At 37.3% G+C, this 21,998-nt stretch overlaps 1 protein-coding gene and 2 long non-coding RNA genes across 3 annotated transcripts in view; all 3 read right to left on the bottom strand.

Annotated features, from left to right (window-relative positions):
• Nucleotides 1-21,773, bottom strand: part of LOC139128324 (uncharacterized) — a 76,803-nt gene extending 55,030 nt beyond the window's left edge. The window contains exon 1 of the mRNA XM_070694119.1: nt 21,634-21,773. The gene's annotated coding sequence lies outside the window, so the exon portion shown is untranslated. The remainder of the gene's footprint in view (nt 1-21,633) is intronic.
• On the bottom strand, nt 7,507-10,874 carry LOC139128313 (uncharacterized). Its single transcript, XR_011551253.1, has 2 exons — nt 10,676-10,874; nt 7,507-9,522 (listed from the first exon to the last, which is right to left on the bottom strand). It is a non-coding gene; the product is annotated as an uncharacterized lncRNA (long non-coding RNA).
• On the bottom strand, nt 17,364-21,016 carry LOC139128318 (uncharacterized). The gene is made up of 2 exons (XR_011551255.1): nt 20,078-21,016; nt 17,364-17,815 (listed from the first exon to the last, which is right to left on the bottom strand). It is a non-coding gene; the product is annotated as an uncharacterized lncRNA (long non-coding RNA).
• Nucleotides 21,774-21,998: the final 225 nt, after the last annotated feature.

Raw genomic sequence — 21,998 nt, 5'->3', positions numbered from 1 at the left:
TCGCTCAAAATTAGATATGTGCATAATTAATGAGGTACAATATGTGGCGTCATAAGGTGTCCCATCATACCATACATGAAGGTTTAGCACTTGTGGTTACTGAGTTATGGACAAATATGTATATTTCAGGTCAAAGGTCACCGAGGTCACGTGACATTTTGTCAAAAAAATTGTATTGCTAAGTTATCCCTTTATACCAAAAATCAGACCTCTAGCTCTATTGCCTCGCTCAAAATAAGATATGTGCATAATTAATGAGGTACAATATGTGGCATCATAAGGTGTCCCATCATACCATACATGAAGGGTGCAGCACTTGTGGTTACTGAGTTATGGACAAATATGTATATTTGAGGTCAAAGGTCACCGAGGTCACGTGACATTTTGTCAAAAAAATTGTATTGCTAAGTTATCCCTATATACCAAAAATCAGACCTCTAGCTCTATTGGCTCGCTCAAAATTAGATATGTGCATAATTAATGAGGTACAATATGTGGCGTCATAAGGTGTCCCATCATACCATACATGAAGGGTGTAGCACTTGTGGTTACTGAGTTATGGACAAATATGTATATTTGAGGTCAAAGGTCACCGAGGTGACGTGACATTTTGTCAAAAAAATTGTATTGCTAAGTTATCCCTATATACCAAAAATTAGACCTCTAGCTCTATTGACTCGCTCAAAATTAGATATGTGCATAATTAATGAGGTACAATATGTGGCGTCATAAGGTGTCCCATCATACCATACATGAAGGGTGTAGCACTTGTGGTTACTGAGTTATGGACAAATATGTATATTTGAGGTCAAAGGTCACCGAGGTCACGTGACATTTTGTCAAAAAATTGTATTGCTAAGTTATCCCTATATACCAAAAATCAGACCTCTAGCTCTATTGGCTTGCTCAAAATAAGATATGTGCATAATTAATGAGGTACAATATGTGGCATCATAAGGTGTCCCATCATACCATACATGAAGGGTGTAGCACTTGTGGTTACTGAGTTATGGACAAATATGTATATTTGAGGTCAAAGGTCACCGAGGTCACGTGACATTTTGTCAAAAAAATTGTATTGCTAAGTTATCCCTATATACCAAAAATCAGACCTCTAGCTCTATTGACTTGCTCAAAATTAGATATGTGCATAATTAATGAGGTACAATATGTGGCATCATAAGGTGTCCCATCATACCATACATGAAGGGTGTAGCACTTGTGGTTACTGAGTTATTGACAAATATGTATATTTGAGGTCAAAGGTCACAGAGGTCACGTGACATTTTGTCAAAAAATTGTATTGCTAAGTTATCCCTATATACCAAAAATTAGACCTCTAGCTCTATTGACTTGCTCAAAATTAGATATGTGCATAATTAATGAGGTACAATATGTGGCATCATAAGGTGTCCCATCATACCATACATGAAGGGTGTAGCACTTGTGGTTACTGAGTTATGGACAAATATGTATATTTGAGGTCAAAGGTCACAGAGGTCACGTGACATTTTGTCAAAAAAATTGTATTGCTAAGTTATCCCTATATACCAAAAATCAGACCTCTAGCTCTATTGACTTGCTCAAAATAAGATATGTGCATAATTAATGAGGTACAATATGTGGCATCATAAGGTGTCCCATCATACCATACATGAAGGGTGTAGCACTTGTGGTTACTGAGTTATGGACAAATATGTATATTTGAGGTCAAAGGTCACCGAGGTCACGTGACATTTTGTCAAAAAAATTGTATTGCTAAGTTATCCCTATATACCAAAAATTAGACCTCTAGCTCTATTGGCTCGCTCAAAATTAGATATGTGCATAATTAATGAGGTAAAATATGTGGCGTCATAAGGTGTCCCATCATACCATATATGAAGGGTGATGACACTTGTGGTTACTGAGTTATGGACAAATATGTATATTTGAGGTCAAAGATCATCGAGGTCACATGACATTTTGTCAAAATATCCGAGATATCTGCGTGAACGGATGGACGAACAGATGGACATGACCCAATCTATAAGCCTACTGGACTTCATCCGTGGGGACTAAAAATTGTGTCACTGCATCCTTTTGTGAATATGAATACGATGAGAAACTAAATTTTTATTTTTCGTGGCCTTATAATACATGGGAGTTTATGGAGATCTGCCTTATACATGGGAGTCTAAATTTGGGAAAGGTCACTCCTATGCACTTCCATACCAAGTGTCAAATCAATCGGACTTGTGGTTTCAGAGAAGAAGATTTTTTGACCAAAAATGGGAGAAAATTACAAAAAAATTCATGAAAAATAGCAAGTCCAAGATACTGACCCAAGATGTGCACAATCATTTCAGGTCAGCCCAAAGTACTTACACGCTAATTTTTCATGTATTCTGCTCAGTGGTTATTGAGTTTTTCAATTTTGACTGTTGTTACATGTTTTCACTTAATTTGCATATTTTCGGCAATGACAACTTCATTTGAACAAAATCTCATCTACAGCCCATCATCCATGTACACACCAAATATCGAGATGAAATGTGCAGCGGTTTTGGAGTTTTTGATGTTGACGGACAGACATGCAGACATACAGACATACAGACACACAGACATACATACAGACAGTTCCCTAGCCTATAAGAATAGCTTCCATTGCCATATATACATATGGCTATGGGAGCTAAAAATTGCCAGTTTCAACCTAACTTCAAAACATTATATTGAGATAAATCTTAGATACCTGTAAACCAAATATCAAAGCTATCAGATCAGAGCTTTTTGGATAAAAAAATTTTTGACCAAAAATTGGGAAAATTGCCCTAAAATTACAAATATGATAATATCAACACAATTTGTACAAACTTGACTAAGGTCATCCTGAGGAACATGAATATTAACTTTCAGAGCGATCAGATGAGCGATTTCAGAGAACAATTGATTTTTTGACTTAAAATGGAAAAAAATACCCTAAAAACATAAACATGCAAATTTTACCCTAATTTGTGCACACATAATTTAGGATACCTAAACCAATCTGCATACTAAGTTTCAACCCAATCTGAAACACATAGAAGACTAGGGGACATACAGTTACCATGGATTTTTGAATTCTGGCATATGAGAACAATCAAATATTAGAGAAAAAAGATGGGGTCACCATACTTGATCTTATACAAATGTATGATGAAAAGTCAGTTTTTCTAAAATCACTTAAAATCAACATATAAAACCATTCATTTCAAGTTCATGTAGTGAATGAAATTTTTACATCTCATCGTACAATAACACAAAAGTGAAACTTTGAACAGTAAAGACTCAAATTTAAAAGGAAAAATGTGTGACCAAATGGAATTATCTTTTATAAAATTTGCCATTATTACATCAAAAAATTCTGAGATTAAAACAATAATTTCATGGAATATTTAACCTTCCAGTATTGTCAATTTTGTAAAATATTTATACGTGGCATCTACATGTAAGTTATATATGTCTTGTTACTCCTATATAGTAAAATCTTTTCCCGGTGCACGATTGTAATCTTGTTTCTTATTTTGCCCTATTCTTGTGCTATAGGTTGAAGAACGGCGTGATTTGGAAGCTCCAGGTTCTCTACGATTTCAGGAACATGGTGGTATACAAATTGTGTGATAAAAATCCCGAAATTTGACTAAAAATGAGATTCTTTAAACTCCTGTTTCAGTCTCGCGAGAGAGATACCAAATATCAGACCTCTAGCTCTATTGCAGGGTTCGCGGTAGAGGTCGCCACAGTCGCAAAATGCGACTAAAACTTGTTTGTGGCGAACAAAAACCCATCGGCAATCGCCACGATCTCAAAAGCGTGGCGACAGCTGATTTCGTCGAAATTGATAAAACTAAGCAGTCCAAATCTTAATGCTTTTCCACTGATATGCTAAAGACAACATAAAAAACTCTTTATTTAAAGCGCTTACTTGAAATTGTAAAAGAAGACAAAATATTACAATTACATTCTCGCGATCTCCATGAACTGGCCTTCTGATCACGCTGATACTGAGATAGACAACCATAGCCAAAAGCAGCAAAACTCAGCGACAATTCCAAGCTTTATTGACACAATATTTCATATCGCAGTACCAAATCAAACTGATTACAAAATCCCTGGATCAGCGACATTTTAGTGAAATTTCCACATTAATCATAACTTGTAAAAAGTAAACGTGAAACAAAGACGTCGTGTATGCTGTCGATCAACAGCATTATGTGAACCGTAAACTAACCAGCTGGCATGGCATGTGCATTGACTGCACATGATAAAAGCAAGTCGACATTGCAATATCAAACGGTCTACATCTTGTGAAAACAACGACCTAGCAGTGAAAGTTGTAATAGTCACCGGTAAAAACTCTTCACTGATGAAGTGATAATAGCGTCAAACAAATGAAATTGCATATTTAGAGAAGGAAAACCAACGTCGCATCGTGGCCTTGAGTGAGAGTAAACAATGGCGGATGTGCGGAGTGGGACTATTCTATTTAGGTAACGGGGGTACGGAGGGACACAGATTCATGAAGGTACTGGCAAAACGTGCCATTTTCCTAGCAATGCTGTCGCGGGAACTTCAATGTCCCATTGTTGTAACACCTTTTCAATAGTTTTTCTGATCAGAAAAGTAATTTTATTAACTGTAATGATCTATTATACGCTCATCACCTTTCTGTATCGGGGTTTAACTAGGGTAAGAGCACGTAAAGTAAAGTGAAGTAAGCCTTTATTGAAATCCTATCCCCATTGGGGATCTTGATCATAAAGTGCAATACAGGTTTTGCAAAATCAACAACAAAAGAGTATATATAGATGAGGATGTAACATGTTCATCAATATTTTACTCTTTTTGATTTTTATTTTGGTCTGAGTTCAAACAATTTTCCCAAATCACATAATGATGATTTGTCTGTTCTTGAAAAATGTTTAGGTCTTGTGTGTCTCTGAATGTGTTTTTACAAATGTTTAGTTTACTTAAACATCATGTCTACTGTCTGTGTAGCCTTTGCAGTGAAAAAAAAATGTACAACCTCATTTATCTCATATATATATTATATATATATATATATATATATATATATATATATATATATATATATATATATATATATATATAATGTATACATTATATATATATATATATATATATATATATATATATATATATATATATATATATATATATATATATGTGTGTGTGTGTGTGTGTGTATTTATGAATGTATCACATCAAAAACTTGAAGACTGAAGTATGTTTCTACCAGCATTTAGTATGTGTGGCTAATGAAAGTTGCGTGTGGCTAATAAAATTAGGACCAAATTAGCCACACTGAGTAAGTGTGGCTACTAACTTGAAAATCCTACCGCTAACCCTGCTATTGGCTCACTCAAAATTAGATATGTGCATAATTAATGAGGTACAATATGTAGCGTTATAAGTTGTCCCATCATACCATACATGAAGGGTGTAGCACTTGTGGTTACTGAGTTATGGACAAATATTTATATTTGAGGTCAAAGGTCACAGAGGTCACGTGACATTTTGTCAAAAAATTGTATTGCTAAGTTATCCCTATATACCAAAAATTAGACCTCTAGCTCTATTGGCTTGCTCAAAATTAGATATGTGCATAATTAATGAGGTACAATATGTGGCGTCATAAGGTGTCCCATCATACCATACATGTAGGGTGTAGCACTTGTGGTTACTGAGTTATGGACAAATATGTATATTTGAGGTCAAAGGTAACTGAGGTCATGTGACATTTTGTCAAAAAAATTGTATTGCTAAGTTATCCCGATATGCCAAATATCAGACCTCTAGCTCTATTGGCTCGCTCAAAATTAGATATGTGCATAATTAATGAGGTACAATATGTAGCGTCATAAGTTGTCCCATCATACCATACATGAAAGGTGTAGCACTTGTGATTACTGAGTTATGGACAAATATGTATATTTGAGGTCAAAGGTCATTGAGGTCACTGAGACATTTTGTCAAATATCGGTATTTTTTGTGGCCTTATACATGGGAGTCTATGGAGATCTGTCTTACACATGGGAGTCTATGGAAGTGTAAACTAAAAACATGCAAATGTCACCACGATTTGCCCAAATTTGGGAAAGGTCACTCCTATGCACTTCCATACCAAGTTTCAAATCAATTGGACTTGTGGTTTCAGAGAAGATTTTTTGACCAAAAATGGGAGAAAATTATTAAAAAATTCACGAAAAATAGCAAGTCCAGATACTGACCCAAGATTTACACAATGATTTCAGGTCAGCCCAAAGTACTTACATGCTAATTTTTCATGTAATCTGCTCAGTGGTTATTAAGTTTTTTCAATTTTGACTGTTTTTACATTTTTTTACTTAATTTGCATGTTTTTGGCAATGACAACTTCATTTGAACAAAATCTAATCTACAGCCCATCATCCATGTACACACCAAATATCAAGATGAAATGTGCAGCGGTTTTGGAGTTTTTGATGTTGACGGACACACATACAGACATACATACATACATACATACAGACAGTTCACCAGCCTATAAGAATAGTTTCCATTGCCATATATACATATGGCTATGGGAGCTAAAAAAAAATAGCGTCAATGACATTGTGGCGCTCCCATATGGATGGTAACACAAGTAAAGGAGTGAGAAATTTGTGAGCAATGCCTGGTTTGTGTGTGTTTATTGTATGAGGGTGCCTCATGAGTTCTATACCGTGTAGCGGATCTGAGTCAGAAAATCTGTAACAACTACACTATACTATAGGACGCTTGGTGAACTACTACTTAAAAGTGAGCTTCAGCAGAGTGGTTTGACTGGGATGTCTGTGTGAGGTGATAGGGTAATGTACATTGAGAGTCTGAGTTCCATCCAGAATTTATGTAGCTTGTAGTTCATTGATTGACAAAAAATTATGTCTAAAATTGGAAATGATTATTGGGGACTTTATGGTAATGATGATGGGAAAATCTGGTCCAAAACCAGCAGACAGACTATCCACATATCCTCATCTAGGTCCACCATTAGGGATTGTGGTCTTGTGTATGATAGGTGCAGTGTTTTGCCCAGAGTGCGTTCTTGCGTCTTTTGACGCAAAATTAGCAACAATGTCCCGCAAAAATACCGGACATGGGTCACAGGGACGCACTAAAATCAGGGCTAGAATTGTAAGTCCAGCGTCCACAGACAGACTACATTTTTAGCTATTAAATTACACACTTGATAGCCCGTACAGTTATTGCTTCTCTATTGAGAAAAGGAAACATTTAAAATTTAGTCTATTTTTTTCGTCACAATGTAAACACTTTTGAAAAATCAGTTAGTCTGTTACAGTCTACGATTCATGGTATGAGCAAGGCGATGTGCGTCCACTCGGCCCTGCAGCCTTGGGGACAAAAATCAAATGCCGGGCCACGTACGATCCCGATAACCACAATGATTTCGGAAGCGGAAGGCTTGTAAAAAGAACAACTAACTTTTCACAAAGCAAATTTTATTGACCAACAACTTGAAATGAAACGTTTACATGTAAATATATGCTAGTACAGTGAAGTACGGAGAATCAAATTTTCAGTCACTATACTAGCCCGGGCACATGGCATCACACGGAATTGACTGCACGTGTATTTGGTGTACTGGAAGCTCATGACTTCATCTAAAAATATCATCAACCCCCCATTTTTGTTGAAACACTATATCCCTGACTTTCAAAGTAGTAATTTGCCTTAAATTTCCCCAGAAGGAGTCTCATAAAACTCTCCGATCGTCTGCAAGCCAGCCCACCTAGAGATCGAGGTCACGCTGAATTCGTTATATAGTCAAGACCCCCTAGCTCGATTGTAGCTGATCTTAACAAGAACCACCTAGCTTGTCAAAACAGCGTTATGGCTATGTGCTATTGCTATCATGATGATCAAGGAGTTTTCCCACATATTTGTTTTCAAACTATATTTTTGCAATTTTCAGGGAAAAATGTCAGTCATTGGAGCAATTATAAAAAAGAAGAGAACTTTATAGCAGTAATAAAAAACCCAGGTTACAATGTGCATCAAACTATTGTCTTCAACCACTTCTAGTTCTGGAGTCATAAGTGTAATGAAACCTTCTTTATTTCTGTTAAACACATGTAATGCAGGATCCCCGTAAAAGAAAAATACGCATGAAATTGATTTTATCATGATGATGTCTTTTTTACAATTCAAAACTGTAAATATAACCAGTTAAAATGACTTTGTCACAAACCATTATAGGAGACGTCCAGCAATCTTAATTTTACAATGAATGTATGTATTCATGATATCAATTTTTTGATGGAAAACAACAGCCCTACATGTTTACAATACCTTTCTGCCTTGGGGAGTTGACTTTGCTTTGCGTTCTCCGCTCACACATTGACCCCCATTGTAACTTAGTGTCCCCCTATTTTAACAATCATGGGACACTGTGTCCCACCTTTACAATTCCTGGGCAAAACACTGTAGGTGGTGTGTTGTACGGGTTAGGTTGGGACTAAAAATTTTGCAAAAATAAATGGATGACCCAGCAATTAGTCAGTAGGATGACCCAGCAATTAGTCAGTAGCTGGATGGTTGGTGAGGTGAAGTGTGTGGAAGTTGGTCAAGTTTTTGACATGGACAGACATATATACATGCATTGTACACACATGAAGAAATAGAGAAAATTTGAGAATATAGTATTTAATGAAAAATATAGTTGACAATGACAGAAAATAAACTTTGTATCTCTTCAACAAACGGTGATCAGTAAGTTGCCAATCACTTAAAAAGAAAATAAAATGAAAAGTTTCAAATCAAGTAGGGTGTAAATAAATAGTTTAAAAGGCAGAAAAAAGTAATTTTCAAACTTAACACTATATTCTGCACTAAGTGGTATGACCTAGCTGTAACTGTGTTTTATGTGTAACTTTAACACTACTGCTTGGTGACGGAAACACAGACTAGATCCTCATAAAACACACAAACAGATTTTCTTGCCAACTTTTGTAATGTCAGTGGTGGTATTACCAGTATTTATTTTGAAGACAATATGTCTGCCATCGACGGTTAATAGTTGCTCTATATTGTACATGATGTTTTTTTGAGATGGCATAGGAGAATCTTTGCTTGCTTGGGGAAAATTTTGTACCTGATCGAGTGAATGGAATATTTGGGGAACAAAGTTTTAAGTGTTACAAAATTCATTTTCAAACGTAAGGGTAGTTTCTTCACCAAATGGTGTGACTAAATTTTAAGCTTTTGTAACCTTCACTCTAACTTGTTGGTGAAATTTGCCATTACAGACATTAGACAGTTCTTTTTGCAATTGCTGGTCTGTGTTGCTCATGGTGCCAAGTTGAGATGGTGACAAGAAGAATCTTTGCTTGCTTGTGGAAAACTGTGTATGTCGTTGACTGAACAGCATCATTGAGGTGCAATGTAAAAACTACACCAGATTGTGATTGTGGGGACCAACTCTTCTTGCAGAAAGTAAATCTGAAATGGTAATAATATCCCAGTATCAAAGATTAGAATGGTGAAACATGATTTATTGTAGATGAAATATAGATGGGAATTCAGGTGTCATCTCTTGCAGGTTTATTCAAGGGAAAATTTACATTTCATTAACTTCAAATCTAAGGCAATACTGTGAGAGGTGACACATGCACATAGTCAGGGCTTCAAACTTAATTGTCTGGTGCTACTGATATGTATCGAGATGAATACTTTTGTATGGGACCTTGATATAAGTTCCAAAATGCAAATGAGTCAGTATAATGCAAGGCATATAATATTGAGGTCCTGAACTTGTGCCACTGTTACAGTAAAGATGTTCCTCTGTTTGCGAGAAATATGCCTTATGGTCAAAAGAGGTGTGCATAAATAACAATTCAAAACACCCTGAAAGAAAATATTGTGCAACACATTGCATCATAATTGTTGCTGTGTAGTCAACCAGACCTTGCAACCACCCGAAGTCCTCACAAACATGATACAATAAAACGGCAAAGAGAAGAAACAATAAAACAAATCTTTTTGTTTGTAGATACCCTTTTAATTCAAATCACCTCTCCAAAGAAGATAAGATTTAAATAAAGAGTCACATTAAATAAATTAAGAGGGTTCGAAATTCCCCGGTAGCTCTGTGTCAACAGATTGGTATACCAGAGTTGGTCCTTGGGCAACTATATTACACATGTTGTACTACTTGAAGTTGTAGCCCACATGGGCAACTGGGTTTTTTTTTAGACAATGAAACGTCAAATTTGATATATTTTTTTCATTGCTACCTACTACACACTGAGGGAAAAATACTGTCTTTGTTAAAACAAGAACAACTTATCACAAATATGATAATGAAATTAAGCAGAAACTTATTTACAACCAATGAACCATGAGCCAACTTGAAGTTGCGTTGAAAACGAAACAGGTCACATGTACCTACTACTACAACGGCCACGCAACTAATGCTGTACTTACCGACATTAACTGACATAACCCACTCACACACCTACAAATTATGAACCTTTATTGTACGAACTGATGCCACAGCAGACTAATGCCACAGTACACCTACGTTCGAATTAACTGATACCCGATCGACTTCACACGACCAACACGAGCCGATATTAAACGAAAACGCCTTTACCGTTTTACGTTCGTCCTCTTGAAATGCACTGTATACAAAAGCGCGGCCTATTCAGATACCGGTATATTCACGGGGATCGCCACGTGCGGCGATGCCACTTGAAACCGAAGTGGCAAGGAAAATCGTCCCCTTAAAGGCAAAGTTGATTTTTATCTCGACGAAGTGGAAAAAAGATTAAAATACTGGTCTGTTTTAGTCGTAGTAGACTCTTGTTTCTCTCTCAATGACCCACTCAAACTACATTTACTTCCGCATTCATTGAAGCTGGTGTATGCTTTCTCAAACACCCTAGTCTCGCGAGTAATGACGTCACGTCGATACTAGTACAGTATGCTCAAGGGCAGTCTCGTGTGAAAATTGACGATTGACTGTAACGTAGCCTATGAACGCGATGCATGCACGTTGCCGGCCGTGGCGCACGCAGCGGCGAAATCGAATCGTGATGCACGACAGTTGTTGCCGGTCTCGATCAATTTCTTCCCATTTCGGCGGAAATTGCTCAGTTGAAGGGTTCAAATTGCGTAACGTTGAACGTCAAGTGAAAAAGCCTCACTTAAAATGTGATCGAGATGGCTCAATTAACGATACAGAGTACAAAATGGCTGATAGTAATTTATAGAGGTATACAATTGTGCAACACAATTTTCAATGTTGCACTGATGACCGCCACCATTAAACGCGAGTCTACACAGAAAACATAGGGCCAAAGTCCCTGAAGCTACTATAGACATGGATACAAAATTAAGTATTTCCTTACTGTATGAAATTATCTCACTAAGGTCATCCTACGGACAAGTAAACTAAATATTAAAGCTGTCTGACCAGCGGTTTTGAAAGAACAAGCAACTCAACAGTTGACAGAGCTCTGTTGAGTTATGTAGAGAATAACCTTTTGTGACACATGTATTGATGAAGAAGGTGGATATCTTTGATTAACATTGTGAGTTCTGTTTAATAAGTTGAGACTGTACATACTCAGAGAAAGCACACTGAAGAGACAAAGGTTTGAAACTTAAGAAGTTCAAGGTCATCAAAAGCATTATAAGGAATCATGTTACACTTTCATTGCACTGTTTACACAGATTGCATAATTGCTATAAATAGCACATGAGGAATCTTTATACAGCCCAGCTTTACCATAAAAACCCTATCACTTTGACCACTCTTTTAATTGACCACTCTATTTTTTTCCTCAAAAAGTAATTTTATTTTATCCTTACCAAGTCACCATAAATGGAAATTAGAACTTTCTCTATCTCTATCTCTATCTCTATCTCTATTGACTATTTTGAGCAATTTCTTTTAGATAACATACAGGGCACAATAAATGACGGTTCAGAATATGTCAAAGTTGGGATTCAGGAAAGTTGCCTTTACATGTTTTAATCCTCCAAGATGGTAAGCATTTCACTATGAACTGTCAAAAAAGTTGAACTTTCTGATAATTCTACACTAAAATTATTTTGGCTTTGATGATTTCCTAATTAATTCAATTATTTAAAATCATATTATTATTTTTTCTGGGTGAATTGATAGGGTTTATACAGTACAAGAATTACATACAATGTAAGTCAAATTTTGACCAAAATGACAAAAAAATTCCTTAAAAATACAGATTTGCATATTTCATCACAATTTGAACAAGTCTAAGTTGGGTTACCCCTAGGGACCTGTATACCAAATAACAAAGCTGTCTGACCAGCGGTTATGAAGAAGAAGATTTTTTACCAAAAACACCTTTTTTGACATTAATTTGCCTATTTTCAACAATATCAAAAATTGAAAAAAAAAAGTTTCTCAAAATCGTATTTTTCATCTACACAACAAATATCAAATCAGTAAGTACTGCGGTTCTCAAGATATTTGAGTGGACGGACGCCTCACAAACGGACATACATACATACATACATACATACATACATACATACATACAGACTGACGACGGACGCCGGACGGATACCCATCCCAATAGCTTCTATAGACTATAGTCTATAGTAGCTAATAAAATCACAACACTTCACAAGCGACCTAGCAGCCGATATAGCTCCGCTGTGTTTATGTAGAGAATAACTATTTTTGACAAATGTTGATGAAGAAGGTGGAAATCTTTGATAGCTCAATGCAGTGGCCAGAAAAAAATGGCTAAAATAAGCTGCAAAAATATACAATTGAAGATTTCATCATACTTTGAATGCATCACATAGGATCATCCCTAAAAACATGTCAACCAAAGTTATCTGATGTGTAATTTTTGAGAATAAATTGTTTGACCAAAAATGGCAACAATTGCCCCCAAAAATAAATATTGCAGATTTCATCATAATTTCAAAAGATCAAATTTAGTTCATCTATAGAAACCTGTATACCAAATTTCAAAGCTGTTAGACAAGTACTTTTTGAGAAACGCATTTTTTGACCAAAAATGGGAAAAATTGCCCCAAAATTCAAAATTGCAGATTTCATCATTATTTCAATAAATATCATTTAGTTCATCAGAAATTCAATATATTACTTAGCTCATCTTAGAAACCTGTATACCAAATTTCAAAGCTATCAGACCAGTACTTTTTGAGAAACACATTTTTGACCAAAAATGGCAAAAATTGCCCCAAAATTACAAAATTGCAGATTTCATCATAATTTCGATAACTATCATTTAGTTCATCTGTAGAAACCTGTACACAAAATTTCAAAGCTATCAGATGAGTAGTTTTGGAAATACACATTTTTTGACCAAAAATGGCAAAAGTTGCCCCAAAAATACAAAATTACAGATTTCATCAGAAATTCAATATATATTACTTAGCTCATCTGTAGAAACCTGTATACCAAATTTCAAAGCTATCAGACCAGTACTTTTTGACAAACACATGTTTTGACCAAAAATGGCAAAAACTGCCCCAAAATTACAAAATTGTAGATTTCATCATAATTTCAACAAATATCATGTAGTTCATCTGTAGAATCCTGTACACCAAATTTAAAAGCTATCAGATGAGTAGTTTTGGAAATACACATTTTTTGACCAAAAATGGCAAAAATTGCCCCAAAAATACAAAATTACAAATTTCATCAGAAATTCAATACATATTACTTGGTTTATCAATAAAAACCTGTATACAAAATTTCAAAAATATCAGACCAGTACTTTTTGAGAAATACATGTTTTGACCAAAAATGGCAAAAATTGCCCCAAAATTACAAAATTGCAGATTTCATCATAATTTCGATAACTATCATTTAGTTCATCTGTAGAAACCTGTACACAAAATTTCAAAGCTATCAGATGAGTAGTTTTGGAAATACACATTTTTTGACCAAAAATGGCAAAAACTGCCCCAAAATTACAAAATTGTAGATTTCATCATAATTTCAACAAATATCATTTAGTTCATCTGTAGAATTCTGTACACCAAATTTAAAGCTATCAGACGAGTAATTTTGGAAATACACATTTTTTGACCGAAATGGCAAAAATTGCCCCAAAAATACAAAATTACAGATTTCATCAGAAATTCAATACATATTACTTGGTTTATCAATAGAAACCTGTATACCAAATTTCAAAAATATCAGACCAGTACTTTTTGAGAAATACATTTTTTGACCAAAAATGGCAAAAATTGCCTTAAAAATGCAAATTTGCATATTTCTGCACAATTTGAACAAATCTGAAATAGATCATCCCTAGGGACCTATGTACCAAATATCAAAGCTATCTGACCGGTAGTTTTGAAGAAGAAGATTTTTAAAGATTTTTTTACCAAAAATGACAAAAATTGCCTTAAAAATACAAATATGCAAATTTCACCACAATTTGAACAAATGTGACTGAAGTCACCCTAAGCAAACTGTATATCAAATTTCAAAGCAATCAGACAAGCGATTTCAGAGAAGAAGATTTTTTTACCCGAAACACCAAAAAATGCCCCAAAAATACAAATATTCAAATTTCACCACAATTTGAACAAACTGAAGTGAGGTCACCTCAAGTGAACTGCATATAAAATTTCACAGCAATTGGACTTGCGGTTTCAGAGAAGTAGGCAATTGTTGACGACGACGGACAACGACGGACGACGGAAAATCAACCTATCTGATAAGCTCTGTGTCGCTGACAGCGGAGCTAAAAAGCGAGGTTACTGACGGTGTACTATTACTAAACAGCACGCAAACACGCAAGCTCATTTAGAAACTGCTTTTCTGTCTTTCGTATTAAATACAGAACACGTCTTTCAGTTAGACGTATAGTACCGCGGAATATCTCAGGAACAGACTGTTGAAACCTCTACTTTAAACATTACACTTTTATGTGTTCAACTGAGTTGTTTTTTAGGAAGGTTTTGCTGTTGTTTCAGCGGTTCGGCAACATACTGAACAGACATCAACGCTTGGGCTGAACCGCCCACAGTTACGAGTGTAGTGATACGTACTGGCCGCCGGTACGTATCACTACACTCGTAACTGTGGAACCGCCGTCTATCGATGAACCACACAATCCCTCAACTCAGCTCCGTGCACTGTAGCTGAACGGATGATAATTGCCAACTGAACAAGCAGTTTCAAATTCACATCAAAATACATGCTAAACAACACACTATATCTCAAAGTAACCTCACAACATGTAATCCCCGTTGTCACTTCGGAATATTTTGACTCGGCAATGCCATTATGAACAATTTCACAAGCGCTACAGTTCAGGTACCCGTTCACACACTACAATCCATTATACACAAATTCTCCATGTAAAAATATGCATAAATATAATAGACCATACGTTTTAAAACATGTATTGATAGACATACAGAATAGCTTACCTTCTGACTCGTGAGATGCACCCAAAAATCTTGCAAAACGCAGGAAATATCCCGAAGTCCAGAGTAAACGAGTTCTGGCTTCAACTTTTCTTTACGAACGATGGTATGTATTACGTCACAAATTGGCTATTACATCAATTGTTACTATTCCCTAATTACATGTCTCTCTTCAGCGTGCAACAACAGGGTGCTACACTATAACCGTAACAACAATGACGCGTTGAAATAGGTGGAGCTTGCTCTGCAGCAGTGACGCAGTTGAAATTAATTGACCTTGAACATTGACTTTCAATGCGTGTTAAAAAAAAGTCTACAATAAAACAACCAAAACATCACCATTCAAATACATACAAAATGCATGGATAATCCATAGTAACGTGGACATCAAGTTTTAAGACTCTCCAACAAATATTTTTGAAGAACAAAGATATTCAACCTAAAAATGAAAAAAAAATCCTTAAAAATATGAAATCAAAGATATCCCTCTGAAATTTACAGTTTTTTAAAGGATTGACGCTACCTATCCTACACACAAATATCGACACATTCTGCCAGGTAGTTCCCGAGTTACAGCATCTTCACAAATTTTCACTTTTTTGTACCTCATTTGCATATTTTTGACACAGACATCTTCATTTGAACAAATTCACATCTCCAACCTAGGATGCCTCTATTTACCAAATATGAAGACATAGTAGTTTTTGTGTTTTTGATCTGGACGGACTAACAGACATACATACATACTTACATACATACACACAGACGCTATTTTGCCACCTTATACGAATACCTCCCATTTGCATATATACATATGCATATATGGAAGCGTAATGAGATTTCAATCGCGACTCCTCCAGCCCCCCCCCCCCCCCCCCCCCCCCCCCCCCCACCATTTTTTGAACACAGCCTAAGAGTACATGTATACTGACAGCCTAAGCTGGGCACAAGCAAGACGTGTACCGTGTAATTTTTCTGTGTCTGGAACCATGGAGCTCGCTGGAACATGATTAACCCTATCTCTGCATGGCAGGGCTGTGTGTTACCAGCGTTATACGTGGTGGGAGGCCGTATAGCCTAGATTCTATTAGTACGCTTGCCTCCGTACCTCCGACCCACTCCCGTCTAGTCTCGTGAGCAGTATTGCGAGCAAGAGTCGTAAAAACTGCTCATTTGAATGTCAATGCTCGCCAACTGAGACCGTGATGTCACCAGCGTCCCTTTCAAAGTCAATCACTGAAAATGACCCTCTCATGATTGGCCTATGACTTGGTTGGGCAGAGCTAATTAATATGACTTCAAATATGTTAATTATGTTGACACTGCAGCTCTGCCAAACAAATTATAGGCCAATTATGAGAGGGTAATTTTCAGTGATTGACTTTGAAAGGGACGCTGGTGACGTCACGGTCTCAGTTGGTGAGCATTGACATTCAAATGAGCAGTTTTTACGACTCTTGCTCGAAATACTGCTCAGGCTGCACAAATTTGGAATTATGTTTGACGTCACCTTAGGTCACCAAAACCTAGGGGGGGGGGGGGGGGGGGGGTTTACAAAACAAACTAATTATATATTCCAAAATATGCAAATCAGGTAAAAAACAAATTTGAAATCAAATATCGATACTCAAGAAGCCCTAATCCTCGAAGTCCAAGCATAAATTTCACACAAATGGTTAATTGCACTGATATTCTTGTTCAGATTTACATTGCCTATCACTTTTGGATGTCCTTGGCATTGCCATTGGCATCAATCACGATACAGATGAACCTTGGGTCTTGATTGTATGTTTAGTTTAAAGTGTCATGCACATGCACAATCTATTTGTGGAACGGACAATTCCATTGAAATAAAACACTTACACATGAAGATATTAAAGTTTAACAGTTTTTTACTTGAACAATGTAAATAAACTTACAACGAGAAGTACTTGCTTATATTAAGTTAAACAGCTCGACAGAGAAGACTCTCACTTGATGTTCATATTTGTACTGAGGTACAACACCTGTAGTCTTTCAAATGTTATAACACTAACAGTGAAAAACATCCACTGGATGGACTGTCTGGTATGTAGTTCTCATTTTTTTAGTCACAGGAGCCTCACCATCACCACAGCTGTAACATATATCTGGGAGAGGGAGTTTTGACGAGTAGTTATGTGTCGAAATTTCACTGCAACAACTTTGATTCTGCCTCGTTACGCATATTCCGTATAGAGGATGACCTGGTTGCACAAATACACCACCACAGGTATGCAGACACTCGTCTAGGAAGGCATGAAGTTGTCTTTGTTCAGGAAGTAGTCTCTTTGCTGAATAAATGCACCTATCAAAGAGTATGGGAAAACAGAGAAAACACTTGGGAATTTTTTTATACATGACTTACAACATTGAACAATACATAGAAAGTTCACAAAAAAGAATGTAAATATTTTCAATGTACTTGGTTCAGTTACTTTACTGCACACTTTTGGTACAGTATAATTTTGACTGTTTGGAGTGATATTATGCGCCAGTCAATGTAAACCCCCACCCCCCCCTCGGGGTATAGTGGGGGATTTGGAAATTAGTCCTGTGAAATCTGCCAAATGCCCCACCCCCTGGGGCAAGACAATCTGGAAAATCCCCACCTAAACCAAGTAAATCCCCCAAATATGGGGGTGGGGAATTTGTAAATTCCTACACACAACCACTCTTTGGAATTTTCATGTCGTAACAACCTGCATCAATATAAAAAGTTCATGTTCAACTTTAGAACAATTTTTATCATTTAAAACGGGGTTTTGTGACATTTATGCTATTCACAAATGTCTATCACAATAAACACAAATAGATCCAGGAAAATAACACACTTTTTGCATTTGTTTTTCAGCCACATACTGTGACCAGATAAAAGTGTTGAGGTGTCACTGTCACGTAATTCACCTATTTTGGAGCAAGAATTTACAATATTTTTCAGTCCAGTTTGCTTGTATGTTGTCAGGAATAAACATATTTCAGGCTAGAACAAATGATTTAATTACATCACAACACCAGATGTATCACACAAGACATGTCGCCTCAATAAACTAATTAAAGCTGATAAACAAGATACATGATGTCCAAGATACCTGATGTCCAATCTCACAAGTGCAGCTTTTTTGTCTTCTCGCTCTCATGTTACAAGCACAATGACACATTCTACATCAGTCATGCACTAATTTAAAACAAGCAGAGGAATGAAAATTTACAATGGTCCGTGTTTATTCATCACAAAACACGGCAGAAAGATACTGTGTAAAACTCAACAGAACAGATGATCAGAATGATCACACTTATGAAACAGAACTGTTTCCCTAGCTAATGGGTTAATTATCATAAATAAATTTGATAATACATTTAGCGGACATAAAAGGGAATCCCGTCGTGACCGAACATGTTTTCCAAATACACGAGCAATTTAAGGGGACAAAGTCGGCCATTTTTCATGAATTTTGTTTGATGTGAGATACTACTTATATTGTTTGACATGTCGAAAGAAACCGAATGAATGGCTGACCATGCTTGTATTCGACCCTGGTTTTAGACACGATACATGCAAACCATCGCGAAAATGAATTAATGGTCATGACAATTAATTCGTTTTCGCGATGGTTTTACTTAATTTGTATAAAACCGGGGTCGAATATATGTATGGTCAGCCATTCATTCGGTATCTTTCGACATGTCAAACAATATAAGTAGTATTATCAAATTTATTTATGATAATTAACCCTTTAATTATTGTAATAATTATTGTAATTTTGTAGCTAGAAGACGTAGTCTCTCAATGGGCTCTTGGTTTTAGTGTAACTGGCTTTAGTGCGTCTCTGCTAACTTCATATATTCAGTAACTTCGGTATTTTGGGGGGACGTAGTTTCTAATTTTTCGTCAAAAGACACTAGAACACAATCTGGGAAAAACACTGGAAATTCCCTTGCAAAATAAATTGGCTCCCGTTTGTACTGGTCTGCGGACTTTTTAGGGGTAATCTGTACTGGTTCGGGATAAAAAATCACTGGTCCGGGACCTCGGATCAGGGTAATTTTCAGGCCCCAGTGCGCATGTGTAGTTTTTTACGAACATCTTCTGGGCCTGTCTGTCAAAGGAATAGGGGGATCACAACGAGGCAATTGCCCCACCCCCTCGGGCACAGTTTCATGGCACACACGGTCTAATCCCCCACATTTTTCCCGTATCGCCCGAGGTGGGGGGGGGGGGTGGGGGTTTACATTGACTGGCGCATTACACAACTGCAAATGGGAACAAGAAATAAGTGCTGAACAATACTTTGCCAGGGCTTCTTGCAATCTACGCAGGGTACCACAACATTGTTACTATTTCACCACTCAGTGATAAGTTGATGAGTTCTGCATTAGGCATTCCGTCCCCTTCTGATAGGGCAATGGATTTTAGAAATATTTGTTTCAGTCACTGATAAGGGATACAATCTTAATTGGCTGACTCCTCAAGGCACTTGTAATTGTAATAATGTGGTCATATTTATCTGCGCATTTACTGACTGACATCGCTGTATTGCCAAAATGCACATACTCATATTTTACTGACCTTGAATAGCATGGACGTTCAAATCACCTGTCATTCTGAATGGTCTACCGATTCTGCACTCTGATTCACCACACTTAAAGTTTAATTCATCCACCTTGGCTAATGCTGATTGTAGTTCCTCCACTGTGACTTCCGGAGTGCTAGCTGACATACGTCTTGAAGGGCACACATTTCAAGGAAAGTCTACCGAAGCGATCAACTATGGCTTGTGTGTGACTCTTTCTAAACTCTTTTACGCTCGAAAAACCGAATCCATTTTTGGCAAGTACGTTGATGCCGTTATATAAACGATTCCTCTCTAGAGACGCTATCAACGGCAATTTTATCTGTTGCTGCTCCATGTGCTGGAGCAAGGCATCTTGCGATTACAGTTCTGTGTTGTTTATATTGTCACGATGTCGTCCGGTTTCAAATGTACACCGAATAGAATGTAATACTTATGGAATCGATCACATGTTTTTGCAATAGCCAGCCCTGGACTCACCTCTATTCTGTCGCTGTCACCACTTTTATCGGACTGTAGCAAGTAGCATGACGTTTTGGCGTCTTTAGCAATTTTCGTTTTGAATCGGCTGTGTTCGTGTTGACTGGCGCGGACCAGCCCTTCATAGAGAGCAGCGAAGCTGCAAGACAGACCGACGTCAAAGGCGTACCAGTCAATTGCAACCTTCTCATTTTGAATCACTCGGCAAGTTATAATTTCCCGTTGTTGTTGGCGAACCTCTTCTGCCATCTTCAAAAGAACTTACCCACAGACACCCGAAAAAATCTAGCGACAAATCGTTCTGGTCACGAGGCCCCGCAAAGTTGAATGTACCTCGCGAGCGAGGTGAGGTACTGAGCAGCAGAAAAGGGACGAACAGACATGTGACGTCATATGACACATTTGACTCATTTGCATATTTGTTTGTTTTCGAGGATTTACAGCTAAACCCACAGGTTATCGTAACGTTGCTTGGATAGTCGTTCGAGGCGGGCGGCGCGGCCGCAGGTCGCCGTTTACTCTTTTTTCCAAGTAAACGGCGACCTGCGGCCGCCCGCCTCGAACGACTATCCAAGCAACGTTACGATAACCTGTGGCTAAACCTAGGCGCGCGCTGACGTCAAACAAAGTTTCAAATTTGCGCAGCCTAACGAGACTAGACGGGAATGGGTCGGAGCTACGGAGGCAAGCGTACGAATAGAATCTAGGCTAGAGGCCGTACAACGCTGGTGACACATAGCACTGCTACGCAGAGCTCAGTACAGTAGATTCTGAGATTAGTAGCTCAGTAGACCCCACCCCACGCCTAGTAGCTCAGTAGACCCCACCCCACGCCACTCCCATTTCCCCCATATCGGAGGGCGTGGAAGCGTTTACCGCAAGCAAGTATTCTCATTGTTCAACAGTCATGTGTATTACTGTTTTATCCTCGAAAATTCGGTCAACAAGTACATAGGGTGGTTTTAGAAGTGGATGACCCAGGAGATGACCCTAAATACACGACGCAACCCAGCTTCACCAAAGCAAACAAAACTCAACATGTTGTGCCGGTCCAGTTGGGTTTAAAGTTTACCTGGTGTCGTTTGCCGATAACGGTCGCCTGCTTGCCAGCTTACTGACGGCCTGTTACATCTGGTTTAGTCGTACTACAGCCTTACAAAGCGTTGTTGAATTTCTAGCAAATTTCAAAGTATTTCCTTGTGATGGTTGACATTGAATACCTGACAGGTGAAGGACGCCGCTAGTGTCAGGTTTTTGTAACATCAAAATAATAGAGGGCGCCTATTTGTACGTATGTTTATTTTTATCAGGAAGTAGAGGAGGTACAAATAGACATGTGCAAGAGGAAATTAAGAGTATGAAACACTCAATGCTATTCCAGATTCCTAGGAACAAATCATCGCTTCTAACATCCAAAATGAAGAAAACTATGATATT

This window comes from Ptychodera flava, unplaced genomic scaffold, assembly GCF_041260155.1.
Source record: "Ptychodera flava strain L36383 unplaced genomic scaffold, AS_Pfla_20210202 Scaffold_49__1_contigs__length_964681_pilon, whole genome shotgun sequence".
Lineage (NCBI taxonomy): Eukaryota > Metazoa > Hemichordata > Enteropneusta > Ptychoderidae > Ptychodera > Ptychodera flava.
The sequence above is the reverse complement of the archived record's forward strand: the minus strand, read 5'-3'. Positions and strand labels throughout refer to the sequence as shown.